At 43.1% G+C, this 21032-nt stretch overlaps 1 non-coding gene across 1 annotated transcript; it reads right to left on the reverse strand.

Moving 5' to 3' along the window:
* Positions 1–13613: 13613 nt before the first annotated feature.
* On the reverse strand, positions 13614–15931 carry LOC112073148 (uncharacterized). Its single transcript, XR_011476473.1, has 2 exons — positions 15715–15931; positions 13614–15541 (listed from the first exon to the last, which is right to left on the reverse strand). It is a non-coding gene; the product is annotated as an uncharacterized protein (transcript).
* Between the last annotated feature and the right edge of the window lie 5101 nt (positions 15932–21032).

Consider the following 21032-nt stretch of genomic DNA (forward strand, 5'->3'; position numbering starts at 1 on the left):
CAATCCCCACACAACCAAAAAACAGGTTGCTTCCTTTCAAACTATTGGGTCCCTAGTTTTGTATTGTCTTGAAGCGAATGCTGTGTATACCCCGAAAGGCAAATGTTGAAAACTGGCAATTAGATTGTGGTAAAATGTTGATGTTTGTTGGTCTTTACCAATGAGGTAATGTGTGTTCATGTAATATCGCTTCTTTGGTTATAACGTATACCAACACATGAAACATCCAGTATCTGTAGAAACAAAAACAGTGATTTTCCAGTGCTTTACATAAACAAATATAGAAATGAAATATATGAGTATATTTTTTGTATCACTCTATTATGCGCGTGTGTATATATTATATATATAGAGGTAAAGATTAAGGAGGGTATCTTTTCAATGTTGAAAGGACCCTAAAAAATGATTTTCAAATAATAAAGTAGTTGATGCAAGGTGCAGACCCAGTAGTTTATAACATATAAAACATAAAAATAAATAAATGTTTGAAATTATATGTTTTAAGGACTTAATAAAAAAGGCTACATATATCTTCAAACTGTTTCGCCATTAGCCTTCACATAGAGAAAATAGCTGATGTCTTTATGAGCGAGAGAGAGAGAGAAGCAGAGAGCAGCAAAAGACAGGAGCAAAGAGAGAGAGAGAGAGAGAGAGAAGAGGAAGAGAGAGAGAGAGAGAGAGGAAGAGAGAGAGAGAGAGAGTAGGGTAGAAGCATCTCAATGCTAAACACAAGTGTTATTACTAAAAAATCAATAAGGTGGATCTAGTCTAAGATAAAGCCACTGTTGATTGGTGACCAGATTTAGTACCTTTCGCCTCGATATGTTCTGCTGTTTTAACCCACATATTCTTTTGTCTTACCAACCAAGCTAACCAGTGTGGTTTTACCCTCGCTTCTGCAGGGTCCATGTTGAAGTGTTCTATTCCCATTCAGGGGCAGCAGATTGGGTCCATAGCAACTATCAAAGAACTTAATTTTCCTATGGATCTGAGAACCACATTCCCAGCGATAGTTCTAGACAGCAGGTAAACACCATTCCCAGAGTAGTCTACAGCAGATGAGAATCACCAATCACCAGCGATATGAGCCATCATGTGCAATCTCTTCAGAGCCACACTCTAGAAGGGTAAAGAGGACACTGAACCACACTCAAAGTGGCGCAATGCTGTGGCTTACGAGGCCAAGTGGTTTAGCACTCTTTACTGCAAAGGCATGGCTAAAATAACTGCAATGTCTCGACCACTCTCTTTGTCCTGGCATTAGCGCAATGTGTTTGAGAGATGAGCGGAATTGATTGATCTTCAATAGATAACACGACCATGTATTTTTTCCCTCTGACATTGAAAAGGAGGAATATGGCACTTCCCTGATTCTGAGAGATGTGCTTGTTGATATACATCCGTATAGCTTGATCATTGGTAGCAAGCAAAGCTGCGGCTTTTGGGCGCGATGGGTAACGATTGCTCCGTGGGTCGTCAGTTGTTGATGTTCAGATGGTCCCTTGGTTCGAGCCGGGTCGGAGCGAGGAGAGGGACGGAAGCTTACTGTTACATCGATGCGTGTTGACCCGGATCACTGTTGTGCGAAAGGAGTGTCATAAAGGGGGGAGGTGAGTGTAACGATGTGAACTGAAATGCTAGCTATTAGCGGTGGGCCGCTAAATAGCGTTTTCAAATCGTTGACTTACTGTCCAGACGCACATTGTATCTGTGCTGTGCATACTATAGTTTACTATGCTTCTACTTTTTTCATTGGTACTCTTGTTGTCTTTTGGTTATCAGGGGAAAAGCAGCAACTAATACGAGCTATAATGCCTAGAAGAGGTCACAACAAACCTTACTACACGTTGACAAGCGCTTGTCTCTCTTGAATTACGAGCGCAGGTCAAACATCTCTCTTCTTCTGATGGAGGAAACAACACAGAAAGCCACATGTCGCCCAGTGGTCTTTGTCCCCACAGTTCCTTGGGTCGAGTGATTGTGTCACCGATATAATCTGTGCCCTATATGTTAACACTGCTCACAAACGAGCAGCTGGTGTCAGGAAAAACAGCGACTTCGGACTGGAAACACACAGGACAGAAAGACAGCGCTGACTTTGACTGTATACACACAGGACAGAAAGACAGCTGACTTCATCTGCATACACACAGGGATCAGAGGTCTCTTACATTTACATTTGGTGCAGAGGTCCTCTACATACCATTGGGTGCAAGGTCCTCTAATACCCATTGGGTGCTAGAGGTCCTCTACTTACCATTGGGTTCAGGGTCATCTAATACACACAGGGATCAGAGGTCCTGTCTACATACATTGGGTGGCCAGAGGTCCCTCTACATACCATTGGGAATCAAGAGTCTTACATACCATTGGTTCATAGGTCCTCTACATAACATTGGGTGCAGAGTCATCTACATACCATTGGTGCAGAGTCCCTCCTATCATAATGGGTGGCATAGGTTCAAATGGTAGGAGGGGGGGGGTTCCTCTACATACCATTGGGAGAGGTCTCTCTACATACAATTGGGTGCAGAGGTCCTCTACATAACCATTGGGTGCAGAGGTCTCTACATTACATTGGGTTTCGTAGGTTCTACCCTCTGGTCACAGGCTATACCATTGTGCAGAGGTCCTCTACATACCATAGCTTGTAACGTCCCAATTCTGGTGCAGAGGTCCATCTACATAACATTGGGTGCAGAGGTCCTTGACAGTACCATGTTCGAGGCGTCATTGGGTTAGATCTCTACATACACACAGGTTCAGAGGTCTCTACATGCCTTGGGGATCACGAGGTCGCTCTACATACATTGGGGCAGAGGTCCTCTACATACCATTGGGTTCAGATGGTCCTCTACATACCATTGGCGTACAGAGGTCTCTACATACCATTGGGTGCAGAGGTCCTCACATACCATTGGGTGCAGAGGTCCTCTACATACCATTGGGTGCAGAAGGTCCTCTACAACCATTGGGGTTCAGAGGGTCCGTGCTACATACCATTGGGTGCAGAGGTCCTCTACTTACCATTGGGTGCAGAGGTCCTCTAGCATACCATTGGGGTGCAGAGGTCCTCCTATACACACAGGGTTTAGAGGTCCTCTGCTACATTGGGTTTCAAAGGTCTCTACAACCACAGGACGTTCAGGGTCTCTACATGCCATGGATCATGAGGTCCTTACATCTATGGTGCAGAGGTCCTCTACATACATTGGTTCCAGAGGTCCCTCTACATACCATTGGGTACAGAGGTCTTCTACTAATTGGGTGCAGACGTTCCTCTAAGTACAATTGGTGCAGAGTCCTCTACATACCTGCATGGTGCAGAGTCCTCTACAAACCATTGGGGAGAAGTCCCTCTACATACCATTGGGTGCAGAGGCCCTCTACATACCATTGGGTGCAGAAGTCCTCTAATACCATTGGGTGGCAGAAAGTCTCTACATGACCATTGGGTGCAGAAGTCCGTCTACATCCATTGGGTGCAGGGTCCTTACATACCATTGGGTACAGAGGTCTTACATACCATGGTACAGAGGTCCTCTACATTAGCCATTAGGGTGCAGAGGTCTCTACATTACCATTGGGTGCAGAGGTCCTCTACATACCATTGGGTGCATAGGTCTCTACATGACCATTGGGTGCAAGAGGTCCTCTACTAACATGGGTACAGAGGTCCTCTACATACATTGCGGTACTATAAAGAAGTCCTCTACATACATTGTTCCGGGTTCTCAGCAAGGTATACAACCAGAGGTCCTCTACATACCATTGGGTCAGAGCCCGAAGACATGGGTCTCACTACAGGGAACCCCTGCCTGCCTCCTACACTCATAAGGTCTAATACCATTGCGGTGCAGAGGTCCTCTCAATACACACAGGTGGCAGAGGTCCTCTACATTACCATTGGGTACAGAGGTCTCTCACATACACACAGGGTGCAGAGGTCCCTACATTACCATTGGGGGTGCTAGGAGTCCTCTACATACCATTGGTACAGAGGTAGCTCACGTACCATTGGGTTTCAGAGGTCCTCTACATACACACAGGGATCACGAGCCTCTCATACATTGGGTGCAGAGGTACCTCTACATCCATTTGGCTTCAGAGTCCATCTACATACCATGTGGGTGCAGAGGTCCTCTACATACCATTGGGTTCAGAGGTCCTCTACATACCATTGGGAATCAGAGGTCTCTGCATACCATTGGGATCAGAGGTCTCTCTAACTACATTGGGTACAGAGGTCCTCTACATCCCATTGGTAATTCAAAGTTTCAGAGAAGTGAGGAGAGAGAATAGAAGGAGAGCATTTGCTTGTTCTTTTCTTTGCGGAATATTTCCTCTGTATATTTTTTTATTATTATTTTTAACTTGGGATAGAGGGAAATAGAGAAAAGGGGAGAGGAGGGGTGGAAACAACAGAAGTCATTTCTTCCTGGTATCTCCAGACGCGTGCTGTCTTTGGGGAGGATAGGGGCGAGGTTTAGAGTGAGCTGGTGGGGCTGTGGGTGGGACTCAGATCAGGGGGAGAGTTTCCGTGTCCGTGGACCGAAGGATGTGTGAGGACTGGAGGAAGAGGAGGAGCAGGACGGCTGGATCTGTACGCAGGAGTAGTTCAAGCCCCAAAGCTTGGTCTTGTCCCTGAGAGAAGTTGATCTGTGTTTGGTGACCACCAGCATCATGGGAAGGGGAGGGCTTCTTGGCAAAAGAACACCTGGAGGGAGGAGAGAGGAGGGATGGAGAGAGGGAGGGGAGGACGAGAGGAGGGAGGAGAGAGTGGAGGGAGAGGGGAGAGGAGGGAGGAGAAGGGAGGAGTACGGAGGAACCCATTTTGAAGTGGGTATAACACATTTCCAAGTTGGGATTAATAAAGTACTTCTTATTACTGTAATGCTACTATTTTTCTACTACTTAATATACTACTACAACTGATACCGCTATAAAATTTACGTACTACGGTTACTATTACTACTACTGCCTACAACTAATAATAAATCACTACTACTACTACCACTTGCTACTAGTACACCTATTACTAATACTACTACACTACTACTGCTACTACTATTACTGTAGGCTACTACTATACTACTATACTTACTACTATACTACTACTACTACTATACTACTACTATACTACATAGACTGCTACTAATATGATTACTATTACTGTTACTAATACTACTACCACTACTGCTACTACACTACTGCTGCTAACTGCTACGTATTCTAACTACTTATACTACTACTACTACTACTACTATTGCTGCTACTACTTACTAGGATCTACTCGCTACTACTACTACTGTCCACTATTACTACTATGCTACTACTACTTATCGCCACTACACTACTTTCGCCACTACTCACTATTACGCTACCACTATTACTATAGGATGCTACTACTACTTACTATATCCACATATACTACTACTGCTACTATACTGCTTCTACTACTTCCTTACTACTACTACTCTCCTACTACGCTACTATCTCTATACTTGCTACTACTACTACTAGCTACTACTCTACTACATACTACTAACTACTACCACTACTACGAGCTACACTACTACTCCAGCATGCTACTACTACTACGACCATACTACTACTACTACTACTACACCACTACTATACTAGGAGCTACCATACTACTACTACTACTACTACTACATTCTACTATGTCTACTCATACAATCGTTTAGTTAAATTTTGGGACAGACGATTATCAATTTACAATTTACTGTAATTTCACAAATTAGACAAAACTATTCGTAACATTCAACTCACAAACTACAATATAGCACACTTGTCCACTTAAACACCGGAATAATAGACTACATTCTGAGGGTTGGGCTTGTATCCACAAAAGCTTCTCAGAAAGACAATTGGTGGAAGCGCTTGAAATTAGAGATATTTTACTCCTAAGTGAAATAGAGATATTTTCTCTAGTGAAAAATAGAGACATTTTACTCCTATGTGAAAATAGAGTATACTTTTGAATAAAGACTCCTGTGAATGTTTTACTGCCTAAAATAGAGACTACTCCTATTATATATACATCCAAAAAGATATTACGTGTTGGAAAATTAGAGACATTTTAACTCTATGGTGAAAATAGAGACATTTTACTCCTATGGCTGAAAACAGAGATATTTTACTCCTTGTGAAAATAGAGACATTTTACTCCTTTGAAATCGGATTTAAACTTATAAACAGAGATTTTACTCCTACTGGGTGAAAACAGAGTATTATTGTATAGATCTCCTATGGGTGGAAAAACTAGAGGTGAATTTTACTCTATGTAAAGGACTTACTTGGGAAATGAGACTTTTACTCCTATGGGTGAAATATAGACATCCTTTAAGCTCCTTATGGGGGTGAAAATTAGATCAATTTACTCCTATGGGTGAAATAGGAGATCATTTATCCTATGGGTGAAAAAACATTACATGGAAGACATTTTACTCCTATGGCTGAAAACAGAGTAAGTTTAACTCTATGTGAAATAGAAGATATTTACTCCTATGAGAAATAAGACATTTAACTCCTATGGGTGAAAACAGAGATATTACTTCTCTATGGGTGAAAATAAGAGATATTTTACTCCTATGGTGAAATAGAGACATTTACTCCTTATGGGTGAAAATAGAATCCTACAGATGAAGCCTGTTTGGTCATAAGTCCCACTAGTGGACAGATAATGTAGGAGAGACCTCATGAGCTGTCCTAACCATTTAGAGTTAAGAGGTATCTTGACATAGACAAAGACAGTGAGTCATGGTTTCCTGTGCCACAGACAAGATATTGCTTTTGAGGTTGTTGAAATCATTTTTTAGATATTCTATGTGATCAACTAAGAATAATCTAGACCTACATGCAACATACCACTGTTTTTGACATTGATTCACCGGCTATTTCACTGATACAGTTAACGCCTATTATACTCTTAGAACCACAAGGCTCATAAATAATCTTCATTTTTATTTTGATTTTTCAATTAACCTAATTCAATGTTATTTCAAGCGGAATATCACGTTGTTAAATAAACGAGGCCGAAATTGACATGCCAATAAAGTGGCAATTGACAGCATCTAAGTGCTATGTTCAACTTGAATTGTGCTCTGTAACAAATTACGACTTTCAAACATTTCATTCAACAGTTATCCGCAAAAATTTTAATGCCTACTGTAGCAAAGCGATGTAGAGTTGTTAAAGAGAGTGTGAGTGTGTGGATTAAACGGTAATATGATTTATAAAATTCCGCTTTTTAAACCATTATATAACTACTGCAATGATTTCAGTGGCAAAATGCATATCAATTACTCAAATTCAGAATTGGTAAAAAACAAGACAGTTACGCATGCGAACATAATTAGGAAAGAAGTAAGAAGAGGCACATGATCGGTGTCAGGCGAAAATAATATCACATTTTTTTACCTATAAAACATTTATGTACAGTCACATTCACCATGTTGTCTGAAGCGTGCTATAGAGTTCATAGCTGGAGATTGCCTCTCTGATTGCGTAAAATTGCTTATGTCAATCGACATCTGCAGTGGCCTACTACAGCGTTTACTGCCATGTGACATGCAGTGGCCATACAGGTTTACTGCCATGTGACATCTGCAGTGCCATACAGCGTTTTCGTAAGCGTGCCATATGCGAGCCATGATACTCGCAGTGGTGGTTACGCCTGTGATTGCAGGGCCACACGTTTTACTGCCATGTGACATCTGCAGTGGCCATAACAGCGTTTACTGCCATGTGACAGCTGCGTGGCCATACAGCGTTTACTGCCATGTGACATCTGCAGTGGCCATACAGGCTATTTTTAATACTATATTAATACTCATACATAATAGTGCTGTGATAAAGTATTAGATAAATGGTACCTGTGTTTACAAATAACAAAATAATAATTAGCAAAGCAATGTAACACCCATATCCCCGTTGTGTGTAAAAGTAATTGCCCCCTTTACACTCAATAATTGGTTGTACCACCTTTAGCTGCAATGACTGCAACCAAACACTTCCTGTAGTCGTTGATCAGGAAGAGGAAGTGGAGGAATTTTGGCCCACTCGTCCATTTAGAACACGGTCCCATTACGTCTGGTTGAAAACCAAACACTGTATTCCACGGTAACAACCTCATACCAACGGTCCAGCATGGTGGTGGTAGTGTGATGGTTTGGGGTCCAGCATGGTGGTGGTAGTGTGATGGTTTGGGGTCAGCATGGTGGTGGTAGTGTGATGGTTTGGGGTCCAGCATGGTGGTGGTAGTGTGATGGTTTGGGGTCAGCATGGTGGTGGTAGTGTGATGGTTTCGGAATGCTTTGCTGCCTCAGGACCTGGACGACTTGCCTTAATAGAAGGAACCATGAATTCTGCTCTGTATCAGAGAAGTCTACAGGAGAATGTCAGGCCATCCGTCTGTYAGCTGAAGCACAGCTGGGTCATGCAGTAAGACAATGATCCAAAACACACAATCAAGTCTACATGAAAATGGCTAAAAAGCAATAAATTAGAAGTTTTGGAATGGCCTAGTCAAAGTCCAGACCTAATCCCATTTGAGATGTTGTGGCAGGACTTGATACGAGCAGTTCATGCTTGAAAACCCACAAATATCACTGAGTTAAAGCAGTTCTTCATGGAAGAGTGGGCCAGAATTCCTCCACAGCGACGTGAGAGACTGATCAACAACTACAGGAAGTGGTTGGTTGGAGTCATTGTAGCTAAAGGTGGACTGGTCAACAACTACAGGAAGTGGTTGGAGTCATTACAGCTAAAGGTGGACTGGTCAACAACTACAGGAAGTGGTTGGTTGGAGTCATTGTAGCTAAAGGTGGACTGGTCAACAACTACAGGAAGTGGTTGGTTGGAGTCATTGCAGCTAAAGGTGACACAACCAGTTSTTGAGTGTAAAGGGGCAATTACTTTTTCACACCGGGGCATTGGGTGTTGTATAACTTTGTTTAACCCTTGTGRTGTCTTATGGGTAAAAAATGACCCGCCACTYTGTTTAACAGCAGAAAAAAAKKCMAAATGATKATTTTTCACTTGAAATTTGATGACATTTTCCTAGAGTGACCCCAACATTAGAAKAAGTGAAACATCGCCTTTGTTKATATTTCCATGAAAGCTGWACACCACCWGYGTACYAAGATTGTCTRAGGGTCATTTTTGACCCGGCAGTTATAAAATAATTTACACACCACAAAAACKAKAAAGACACACACACACAAACACAATAAGAAATTGAGATTATTGTGTGCTACTGATTGAACTCAGCCAGCAGCTCCTGAAGAGGAAGATCACCATGGTTGGCACAGTTAGAAAGAACCAGCCTGAGCTCCCCCTGCACTCCTTGCAACAAGGGGGAGAGAGGCCTTCTCATAAAAGTTTGCCTTCACCCCCACCACCACTCGAGTTTCTTACTTCCCAAAGAGGAACAAGAATGTGGTACTTCTGAGCACACTACACAAAACGGCTGAGATCAGTGATCGTGAGGACAGGAAGCCGGCCATCATCCTGGACTACAACCACAACAAAGGAGGCGTGGACAACATGGACAAGGTGATTGGAACTTACAGCTGACTGCCCGCTGGCCCCTGGTCATCTTCCATAACATCATTGATGTGTCCTCATACAATGCCTTCGTGATATGGAACAAGATCAACCCTACCTGGATGCCTGATAAGCGGAACAAGAGGGGGGTGTTCCTGGAGCAGCTGGGAAAYGCACTTGTAACCCCACACATTCAAAGAATGTGCCAAAAAGAATGTAATGTATGTAATGTAATGGACATACAAAATAGTCCAAATTGATGAAGTGAAATTTAAAAAATAACTTATAAAAAAAAACTAAAAAAGGAGAAGTGGTGCATATGTATTCACCCCCTTTGCTATGAAGCCCCAAAATAAGATCTGGTGCAGCCAATTACCTTCAGATGTCACGTAATTAGTTAAATAAAGTTCACCTGTGTGAAATCTAAGTGTCACATGATCTGTCACATGATCTCAGTTTATATACACCTGTTCTGAAAGGCCCCAGAGTCTGCAACACCACCAAGCAAGCGGCACCATGAAGCCCAAGGAGCTATCCAAACAGGTCAGGGACAAAGTTGTGGAGAATTACAGATCAGGGTTGGGTTAAAAAAAAATATCAGAATCTTTGAACATCCCACGGAGCACCATTAAATCCATTATTAAAAAATGGAAAGAATATTGCACCACAACAAACCTTCCAAGAGAGGGCCGCCCACCAAAACTCACAGACCAGGCAAGGATGGCATTAATCAGAGAGGCAACAAAGAGACCAAAGATAACCCTGAAGGAGCTGCAAAGCTCCACAGCGGAGATTGGAGTATCTGTCCATAGGACCACTTTAAGCCGTACACTCCACAGAGCTGGGCTTTATGAAAGAGTGTCCAGAAAAAAAACATTGCTTCAAGAATAAAATAAGCAAACACYTTTGGTGTTCGCCAAAAGACATGTGGGAGACTCCCCAGACATATGGAAGAAGGTACTCTGGTCAGATGAGACTAAAATGTAGCTTTTTGGCCATCAAGGAAAACGCTATGTTTTTGGCAAACCCAACACTTTCCATTATCCTGAGAACACCATCCCCACAGTGAAGCATGGTGGTGACAGCATCATGCTGTGGGTATGTTTTTCATCGGCAGGGACTGGGAAACTGGTAAGAATTGGAGGAATGATGGATGGCGCTAAATACAGGGAAATTCTTGAGGAAAACCTGTTTCAGTCTTCCAGAGAGTTGAGACTGGGACAGAGGATCACCTTCCAGCAGGACAATGACCCTAAGTATTCTGCTAAAGCAACACTCGAGTGGATTAAGGGGAAACATTTAAATGTCTTGGAATGGCCTAGTCAAAGCCCAGACCTCATTCCAGTTCAGAATCTGTGGTATGACTTAAAGATTGCTGTACACCAGCGGAACCCATCCAACTTGAAGGAGCTGGAGCTGTTTTGCCTTGAAGAATGGGCAAAAATCCCAGTGGCTAGATCTGCCAAGCTTATAGAGACGTAGAAAATAGAGACGTAGAAAGTATTGACTTTGGGGGGGGTGTGGTGAATAGTTACGCACGCTCAAGTTTTCAGTTTTTTTGTCATATTTCTTGTTTGTTTCACAATGTAAAATATTTTGCATATTAAAAGTGGTAGGCATGTTGTGTAAATCAAATGATACAAACCCCCCAAAATTAAATTTTAATTCCAGGTTATAAGGCAACAAAATAGGAAAAATGCCAAGGGGGGTGAATACTTTCGSAAGCCACTGTACGTTCTTCAKGTTTTTGTTTTGTATCTATCTTGTTTTAMTCTTATTTATTGTTGTTTATACACCTTGTGGATGTGGCTAATGGTTTGAAAAATGGGAGAAGACTAGCATTTTGTACAGTATATAAGAATATATCACTATGTTGCCAAACAAGTTCAAGACTGTTATTGTTTCCCTTCAATAAAATGCATTCAAAACTACTTTCTGCACATTTCTGCTACTTTCTTAGGCTAAAGAAATATGTTTACACCTATGCAGTACCTTTAGCAAAACTTATAATAGTAATAAACCTCTAATTTAGCAAAGAAAACAATTATGACAGGTGTGTTGTAATAACAACGAGTGTTGTCCGCTGATTAAATGCAGCCTTTCTACATTGTGAAGAGGGGAAAACCCAGATATTCACAAAGTTTGTGATAAATGACAGGTTGTTTCTTCATGGAAAATAGATTTGGGGTTTAAAATTAAATTAAACTGCTTTATTTTAGGGGTTTAGTGAAGGGTCATTTTTTTACCCTTAGGACAAGGGAAGTATACAGAATGTTAAGACTACACAAGGGTTAAGAAATAAATTAAATGAGTATATAATTGTTATATGTTTACTCAGGTTCCCTTTATCTAATATTAGATTTTGGTTGAAGATCTGATTTATATTTAGTATAAAAAAATATGCAAAAGTTGAGAAAATTAGAAAGGGGGAAAATACTTTTTCACAGCACTGTATATAGTGCAATACTTTAGTATAGCACTTTTGACCAGGGTCCATAGGGGAGGGTGGATAGTACAGATTGGCTTCATTCTATGATCCAGCTGCTGTGAGACGGTGTTCAGGTAGACCCTGATCTTTGAGGGCTGTGGAGCAGGCCCTGTAAACTATGGAACAGGCCATGTAAYCTATGGAACAGGCCCTGTAAGCTATGGATCAGGCCCTGTAAGCTATGGAACAGGCCCTGTAAGCTATGGAACAGGCCCATGTAAGCTATGGAACAGGCCCTGTAAGCTATGGACAGGCCCTGTAAGCTATGGACAGGCCCTGTAAGCTATGGAACAGGCCCCTGTAAGCTATGGAGCAGGCACTGTAGCTATGAACAGGCCCTGTAAGCTATGGATCAGGCCCTGTAAGCTTATGGAACAGGCCCTGTAAGCTATGATCAGGCCTGTAAGCTATGAACAGGCCCTGTAAGCTATGGATCAGGCCCTGTAAGCTATGGAACAGGCCCTGTAAATAAGGAGCAGGCCCTGTAAGCTAATGGAGGCAGGCCCTGTAAACTATGCAGCTGGCCCTGTAAGCTATGGAGCAGGCCCTGTAGCCTGTGAAGTAAAGGCAGGGTTTGAGGGACTTGGGCCTGGCACATCGTAAATGGGAGTAGGCGTGTGTGATATTTTAAGGCTGGGGTACGGGTTTGAGGGCTGGGGTACGGGTTTGAGGGCTGGGGTACGGGTTTGAGGGCTGGGGGAGGGGTTTGAGGGCTGGGGTACGGGTTTGAGGGCTGGGGTACGGGTTTGAGGGCTGGGTGGGTGAGGGCTGGGGTACGGGTTTGAGGGCTGGGGTACGGGTTTGAGGGCTGGGGAACGGGTTTGAGGGCTGGGGTACGGGTTTGAGGGCTGTGGTACGGGTTTGAGGGCTGGGGTACGGGTTTGAGGCTGGGGTACGGTTGAGGGCTGGGTACGGGTTTTGAGGGCTGGGGTACGGGTTTAGGCTGGGGTACGGGTTTGAGGGCTGGGGTACGGGTTTGAGGGCTGGGGTACGGGTTAAGGGCTGGGGTACGGGTTTGAGGGCTGGGGTACGGGTTTGAGGCTGGGTACGGGTTTGAGGGCTGGGAACGGTTTGAGGCTGGGGTACGGGTTTGAGGCTGGGGTACGGGTTTGAGGGCTGGGGTACGGGTTTGAGGGCTGGGGTACGGGTTTTGAGGGCTGGGTACGGGTTTGAGGGCTGGGTTTGTAGACAGAAGTAGGTATGTGTGTAGTGTTGCACAGTATACAAAACGTCTGTACTTTCTAGAGAGAAATAACCTGGTTCTGTCAAAAAGAAAATGGTATGTTCGGTCAAATGTGTCTCACATATTGAGAGGATCAAGTAGGTCTGATTCATAAATGCGCACATGACCTTCTACATTTTTTGTATGTAATAGTATTGAACTCAAACATGCCGAATGAACAGAGCAGTTGCTGAGCTCAAGTGTCATTCTGTACCTTCAGCTAATATGCCTTCTTTGTTTTGTTGTGGTATCGTTTTTTCAATCGAGTATCGTGATACTCAACCTGGTATCGAAGTCAAAATTCTGGTATCTGGTTAGGGTTATATAGATGAGATATGGAGCGGTATCTGGGTTAGGGATTATATAGATGAGATATGGAGCGTATCTGGGTTAGGGGTTATAGATGAGATATGGAGCGGTATCTGGGTTAGGGGTTATATAGATGAGATATGGAGCGGTATCTGGGTTAGGGTTATATAGATGAGATATGGAGCGGTATCTGGGTTAGGGGTTATATAGATGAGATATGGAGCGGTATCTGGGTTAGGGTTATATAGATGAGATATGGAGCGGTATCTGGGTTAGGGTTTATAGATGAGATATGGAGCGGTATCTGGGTTAGGGGTTATATAGATGAGATATGGAGCGGTATCTGGGTTAGGGGTTATATAGATGAGATATGGAGCGGTATCTGGGTTAGGGGTTATATAGATGAGATATGGAGCGGTATCTGGGTTAGGGGTTATATAGATGAGATATGGAGCGGTATCTGGGTTAGGGGTATATAGATGAGATATGGAGCGGTATCTGGGTTAGGGATTATATAGATGAGATATGGAGCGGTATCTGGGTTAGGGGTTTAAATAGATGAGATATGGAGCGGTATCTGGGTTAGGGGTTATATAGATGAGATATGGAGCGGTATCTGGGTTAGGGATTATATAGATGAGATATGGAGCGGTATCTGGGTAGGGGTTATATAGATGAGATATGGAGCGGTATCTGGGTTAGGGGTTATATAGATGAGATATGGAGCGGTATCTGGGTTAGGGGTTATATAGATGAGATATGGAGCGGTATCTGGGTTAGGGATTATATAGATGGGAATGGAGCCGTATCTGGGTTAGGGATTATATAGATGGGGAATGGAGCCGTATCTGGGTTAGGGATTATATAGACGGGGTATGGAGCGGTATCTGGGTTAGGGATTATATAGAGGGGTATGGAGCCGTATCTGGGTTAGGGATTAATAGACGGGGTATGGAGCCATATATGGGTTAGGGATATATAAGACGGGGTATGGAGACGTATCTGGGTTAGGGATTATATGATGGGAATGGAGCCGTATCTGGGTTAGGGATTATATAGACGGGGTATGGAGCCGTATCTGGGTTAGGGATTATATAGACGGGGTATGGAGCGGTATCTGGGTTAGGGATTATATAGACGGGTATGGAGCCGTATCTGGGTTAGGGGTTATATAGACGGGGTATGGAGCCGTATCTGGGTTAGGGATTATATAGACGGGGTATGGAGCCATATATGGGTTAGGGATTATATAGACGGGGTATGGAGCCGTACTGGGTTAGGGATTATATAGACGGGGTATGGAGCCATATATGGGTTAGGGATTATATAGACCGGGTATGGAGCAGTCATCTGGGTTAGGGATTATATAGACGGGGTATGGAGCCGTATCTGGGTTAGGGATTATATAGACGGGGTATGGAGCGGTATCTGGGTGTCCATCGTCATCATCATTATATCCAGAAGCTGGATCTCTGCTGGGAACCTTGTTCCAGCAGCTCATGTCCCTCTGGGGGTACCAGCTGTCCCCCGTCAGACCACCTGTCTGACCTTCCTCTCTGATTCTGATGCTGAGGACGAAGAGGCTGCCGCTGGAACTTGAGATGAGAGGGGTACGAGTGATGAAGAGGAGGACGAAGAGGATGCCGCTGGGACTTGAGATGAGACGGGTCCGAGTGACGAAGAGGAGGAGGAGGAGGAGGAAGAGGCTGCCGCTGGGACTTGAGATGAGACGGGTTTGAGTGATGAAGACGAGGAGGAGGAGGAGGAAGAGGCTGCTGCTGGGACTTGAGATGAGACGGGTTCGAGTGATGAAGAGGAGGAGGAGGAGGAGGAAGAGGCTGCCGCTGGGACTTGAGATGAGACGGGACCGACTGAAGAAGGTGTAGATGATGGGGAGGACCGGGTACTGAGCTAGTGAGAGAGGGCGGCTCTGCGGGTACTACTGTGTTCATCTGAAACACATAAAAACACGCAGACAGTTTAAAACACAAAGCACACAACACTGGGTAGGAGGCTGAAATAAATACATGTATAGATTTTTCATGAGTGATTTGAGCAGTAATTTGTGTTTTGGGGCACAGTTCTGAAGGAGCCAGTACGGTGTCTGAGAAGTGCCAAACCTCACCGTTCTACCGTGGTCCCTGAGCCTGATCTTGTGAGGGAGGCAGGGTAGACCCAGGAAAGATACACACACAGAGAAACACCGCGCTGAGAAAACCAGCTGGACAATACAGGTCACGATCAGAGGAACCCACAGGATCAGCGTCATGCTCTGGAAAGAGGAGAGAGACAGGTCAGTGTATCTGTCTCTCTCTCTCTCTCTGTGTATCTGTGTCTCTCTCTCTCTCTTCCTCTGTGTTCTCTCTCTCTCTCTTGGTCTCTCTCTCTCTCTCTCTCTCTCTGTGTCTCTCTCTCTCTTCTCTCTTCTCTGTGTGTGTCTCTCTCTCTCTCTCTCTGTGTGTCTCTCTCTCTCCTCTCCTCCTCTGTTTGTTGCTCGCTCCCTGTTGGTGTGTGTGTGTGTGGTGTGTCTCTCTCTCTTCTCCTCTCTCTCTGTGTGTGTGTGTGCGTGTCTCTCCTCTCTCTCTCTCTGTTGTGTGTGTGTGTGGTGTCTCTCTCCTCTCTTCTGTGTGTGTGTGTGCGTGCGTGCGTTGCGTACTGCAGTAGCGTGTGTGTGTTGTGTGTTACAGCAAAACACCAGATGGACTTTAAAAAGTAATGACAGAGACCACTCACAAGTTTAAAAAAGTTAATCTGAGAGAGACGAGAGAAAGAGACATTGGAGGAAAGGGGCACCGAATGTGTGCCCGCACAGAGAGAGACAGTCATACAATTCATTATTTTCCCTAACATCATGGGCAGACACAGAATTACAGCCGAGCGAATCGTCATCTACATCCTCATCTACATCGTCATCCTTACTCCAAGGACTGGGATTAATCTGTGTCAGGTTTCAAACCGTCCCCATAATGCCATTGCTAGATGAGCTGGGATAGATGGTACACCCTGGTTACCCAACAGGTTTAAATTATCAAAAAAGTCCATTATAAACATACAAAGTACGATAACCGTTACATACCGCATTTCTCAAGCACTATAGGTACTAAAGTCAACATTACATAGCAAACTACACAGTCCTACGGTCTAAAGGTCAACATTACATAAGCAATAACACAGTCCTACTGGTTCTAAAGTACATAATAGCAAAACTAACACAGTCCTACTGCGTCTAAAGTCCATTACATAGCAAACAACACAGTCCTACTGGCTAAAAGGTCCATACATAGCCAAAACTAACACAGGTCCTACTGGTCTAACAGGTCAACATGTAGCAAACTAACACCAGTCCTACTGGTCATAAAGGTAACATTACATAGCAAGACTAAACAAGTCCTACTGCGGTCTAAAGGACCCAGTACATAGCAAGACTAAACACCAGTCTACTGGTCAATAAAGGTCCATTACATAGCAAACTAACACATCCTACTGTCTAAAAGGTCCCTACATGCATATACACATCATAGGTCTAAAGGCCAAAATGAAAAAACACAGCCCTACTGCTCTAAAAGGTCCATTACATAGCAAGAACTAACACGCAGTGCCTTACTGGTCTAAGGTCCATTACATAGCAAACTACACAGTCCTACTGGTCTAAAGGCCATTACATAGCAAACTAACACAGTCCTACTGGTCTAAAGGCCCCATTACATAGGCAAAACTAACACAGTACCTACTGGTCAAAGGCCCATTACATAGCAAACTAACACAATCTACTGGTCTAAAGGTAACACCCTTACATAGCAAAACTAACACAGTCCATACTGGTCTAAAGGTCCATTACATAGCAAAACTAACACAGTCCTTACTGGTCTAAAGGTCCCATTACATAGCAAACTAACACAGTCACTGGTTCTAAAGCCCATTACATAGCAAACTAACACAGTCCTACTCGCTAAAGGCCCATTACATAGCCAAAACTTAACAACAGTCCTACTGGTCTAAAGGTAACCCATTACATAGCAAACTAAACACAGTCCTACTGGTCTATAAAAGCCCATTACATAGGCAACTAACACAAGTCCTACTGTTAAAGATCCATTACATAGGCAAACTAAACACAGAGCCTACTGTCTCTAAGAAGCCATTAACATAGCAAACTAACACAGTCCTACTCGGTCTAAAAGGAACCATTACAATAGCAAACTAACCATCCCTACTGGTCTAAAGATCCATTACATAGCAATACTAACACAGTCCTACTGGTCTAAAGTACCCGATTACATAGGCAAACTAACACAGTGCCTACTGGTCTTAAAGGTTCATTACATAGCAAACTAGACACAGTCCTACTGGTCTAAAAGTACCATTACATAGCAACTAACAACATTCGCCTACTGGTTTAAGTACACATTACATAAGCAAAAAACTAACACAGTCTCCTTGTCTAAGGTCATTACATACAAACTAACCCAGTCCTACTGGTCTAGAAGCGACCATACATAGCAAACTTAAACACAGTCCTACGGGTCTAAAGGCCATTACAAGCAAACTAACACAGTCCTACTGGTCTAACAGGTAACATTACATAGCCAAACTTAACACAGTCCTACTGGTTAAAGGTTAACATTAACATAGCCAAACTAAACACAGTCCTACTGGTCTTTAAAGGTACCATTACATAGCAAACTAACACAGTCCTACTGGTCTAAAGGTACATTACATAGCAAAACTAACACAGTCCTACTGGTCTTAAAGGTCCATTTACATAGCAAACTAACACAGTCCTACTGGTCTAAGGTAACTATTACATAGCAAAACTAACACAGTCTACTGCGTCTACAGGCCTCATTACATAGCAAACTAACACAGTCCTACTGTTCAAAGTACCATTACATAGCAAAACTAACACCCAGTCCTAACTGGTCTAAAGGTCCCATACATAGCAAACTAAACAGTCCTACTGCTCTAAAGGTAACATTAACATAGCAAACTAACACATTCCTACTGGTCTAAAGTATCATTACATAGCAAACTAACACAGTCCTTACTGCTCTAAAGCGTCCCATTACATAGCCAAACTTAACACAGTTCCTACTGGCCAAAGGTAACATTACGATAGCAAACTAACACAGTCCTACTGGTTTAAAGGTCCCCCATTACATAAGCAAAACTAACACAGTCCTACTGGTCTAAAGGTAAACATTACATAGCAAAAACTAACATCAGTCCTACTTCTAAAGGTCCCATTACATAGCCAAACTAACCAGTCCTACTGGTCTAAAGGTAACATACATAGCCAAACTAACACAGTTTCCTACTTGGTCATAAAGTAACATTATTATAGCAAAACTAACACAGTTCCTACTGGTCTAAAGGTCCCATAGCATAGCAAAACTAACACAGTCCTACTGGTCTAAAGGTAACTTACATAGCCAAACTCCACACAGTCCTACTGGTCTAAAAGGTAAACATTACATAGCAAACTAAACACAAGTCCTACTGGTACTAAAGGCCCCATTACATAGCAAAACTACACAGTCACTACTGGTTCTAAAGGTCCCATTACTATAGGCAAACAACACAGGTCCTACTGTCAAAAAGGCCCCATTACATAGCAAACTAACACAGTCCTTACTGGTCTAAAGGCCCATTACATAGCAAACTAACACAGTCCTACTGGGTAAAGGTCCCATTACATTAGCAAAACTAACACAGTGCCTACTGCGGTCTAAAGGCCCCGATTACATTAGCAAACTCACACAGTTCTACTGTCTAAAGTGCCGCATTACATAGCAAACAACACAGTCCTACTCGGCTAAAGGGCCCATTACATAGCAAACTAACACAGTCCTACTGGTCTAAAGGGAACAATTTACACTAGCAAACTACACAGTCCTAACTGTCTAAAAGGTCCCATACATAGCAAAACTAACACAGTCCTACTGCGTCTAAAGGTACATTACATAGGCAACACTAAACACAGGTCCTACTGGTCCTAAAGGTCCCATTACAGTAGGCGAAACAACACAGTCCTACTGGTTTAAAAGTAACATTACATAGCAAAACTAACACAGTCCTACTGGTCCTAAAGCCCCCATTACATAGCCAAACTAAACACAGTCCTACTGGTCTAAAAGGTAAACATTACATAGCAAAGCTAACAAACAGTCCTACTGGTCTACAGGTAACATTACATAGAAACTAAACACAGGTCCTCTGGGTCTAAGGTCCATACATAGCAAACTAACCACAAGTCCTACTGCGTCTACCAGGTCCCATTACATAGCAAACTGAACACAGTCTACTGGTCTAAAGTCCCCATTACGATAGCAAACTAAAACACAGTCCTACTGCGTCTAAAAGGTCCCATTACCATGCAAAACTAACACAGTCCTACTGCTCTAAAGGTAACATTACATAGGCAAAACTAACACAGTCCTACTGGCTAAAGTAACATTACATAGCAAACTAACACCAGTCCTACTGGTTAAAGGTCCATTACATAGCAAACTAACACCAGTGCCTCACTGGTCTAAAGGTAACATTACATAGCAAACTAAACACAGTCCCCCTACTGGTTTAAAGGTCCCAGTACATAGCCCAAACTAACACAGTCCTACTGCGTTTAAAGGTCCATTACATAGCAAACTAACACAGTCCTTTACTGTCTAAAGGTCCCATTACATAGCAAACTAACCCACAGGCCTACTGGTCTACAGGTCCCATACATAGCAAACTAACACAGTCCTACTGCGCTCTAAAAGGTCCCATTACATAGCCAAACTAACACAGTCCTATGGTCTAAAGGTAAACATTACATAGCAAACTACACAACAGTCCTACTGGTCTAAAGTAACATTACATAGCAAAACTAACACAGTCCTTACTGGTTTTAAAGGTCCCATTACATAGCAAACTAAACACATCCTACTGCGTCTAAAGGTAACTTTACCATAGGGCCAAACTAACACAGTCCGTACTGTGTAAAGCGCTCCCATTACATAGCAAACTAACACAAAGTCCTACTGGTTTAAAGGTCCATTAGCCATAGCAACTACACAGTCCTACTGCGTCTAAAGTCCCATTACTAGCAAACTAACACAGTCCTTTACTGGTCACAGGTCCCATTACAAATAGCAAACTAAACAACAGGGCCTACTTGGTCTTAAAGGTCCCATTACATAGCGCAAACTAACAACAGTCTTACTGGTCTAAAGGTCCCATACATAGGCCAAACTAACACAGTCCTACTTGGTCTAAAGTCCATTACATAGCAAACTAACACAGCTCCTACTGGTCTAAAGGTCCCATTTATATAGCAAAACTAACACAGTCCTACTGGTCTAAAGGTAAATTACATAGCAAACTAACACGTCTACTGGTCTAAAGTAACATTAACAGTAGCAAACTACACAGGCCTACTGGTCTACAGAATACATGACATAG

Source organism: Salvelinus sp. IW2-2015, unplaced genomic scaffold (genome assembly GCF_002910315.2).
Source record: "Salvelinus sp. IW2-2015 unplaced genomic scaffold, ASM291031v2 Un_scaffold2164, whole genome shotgun sequence".
Classification (NCBI taxonomy): Eukaryota; Metazoa; Chordata; class Actinopteri; order Salmoniformes; family Salmonidae; genus Salvelinus; species Salvelinus sp. IW2-2015.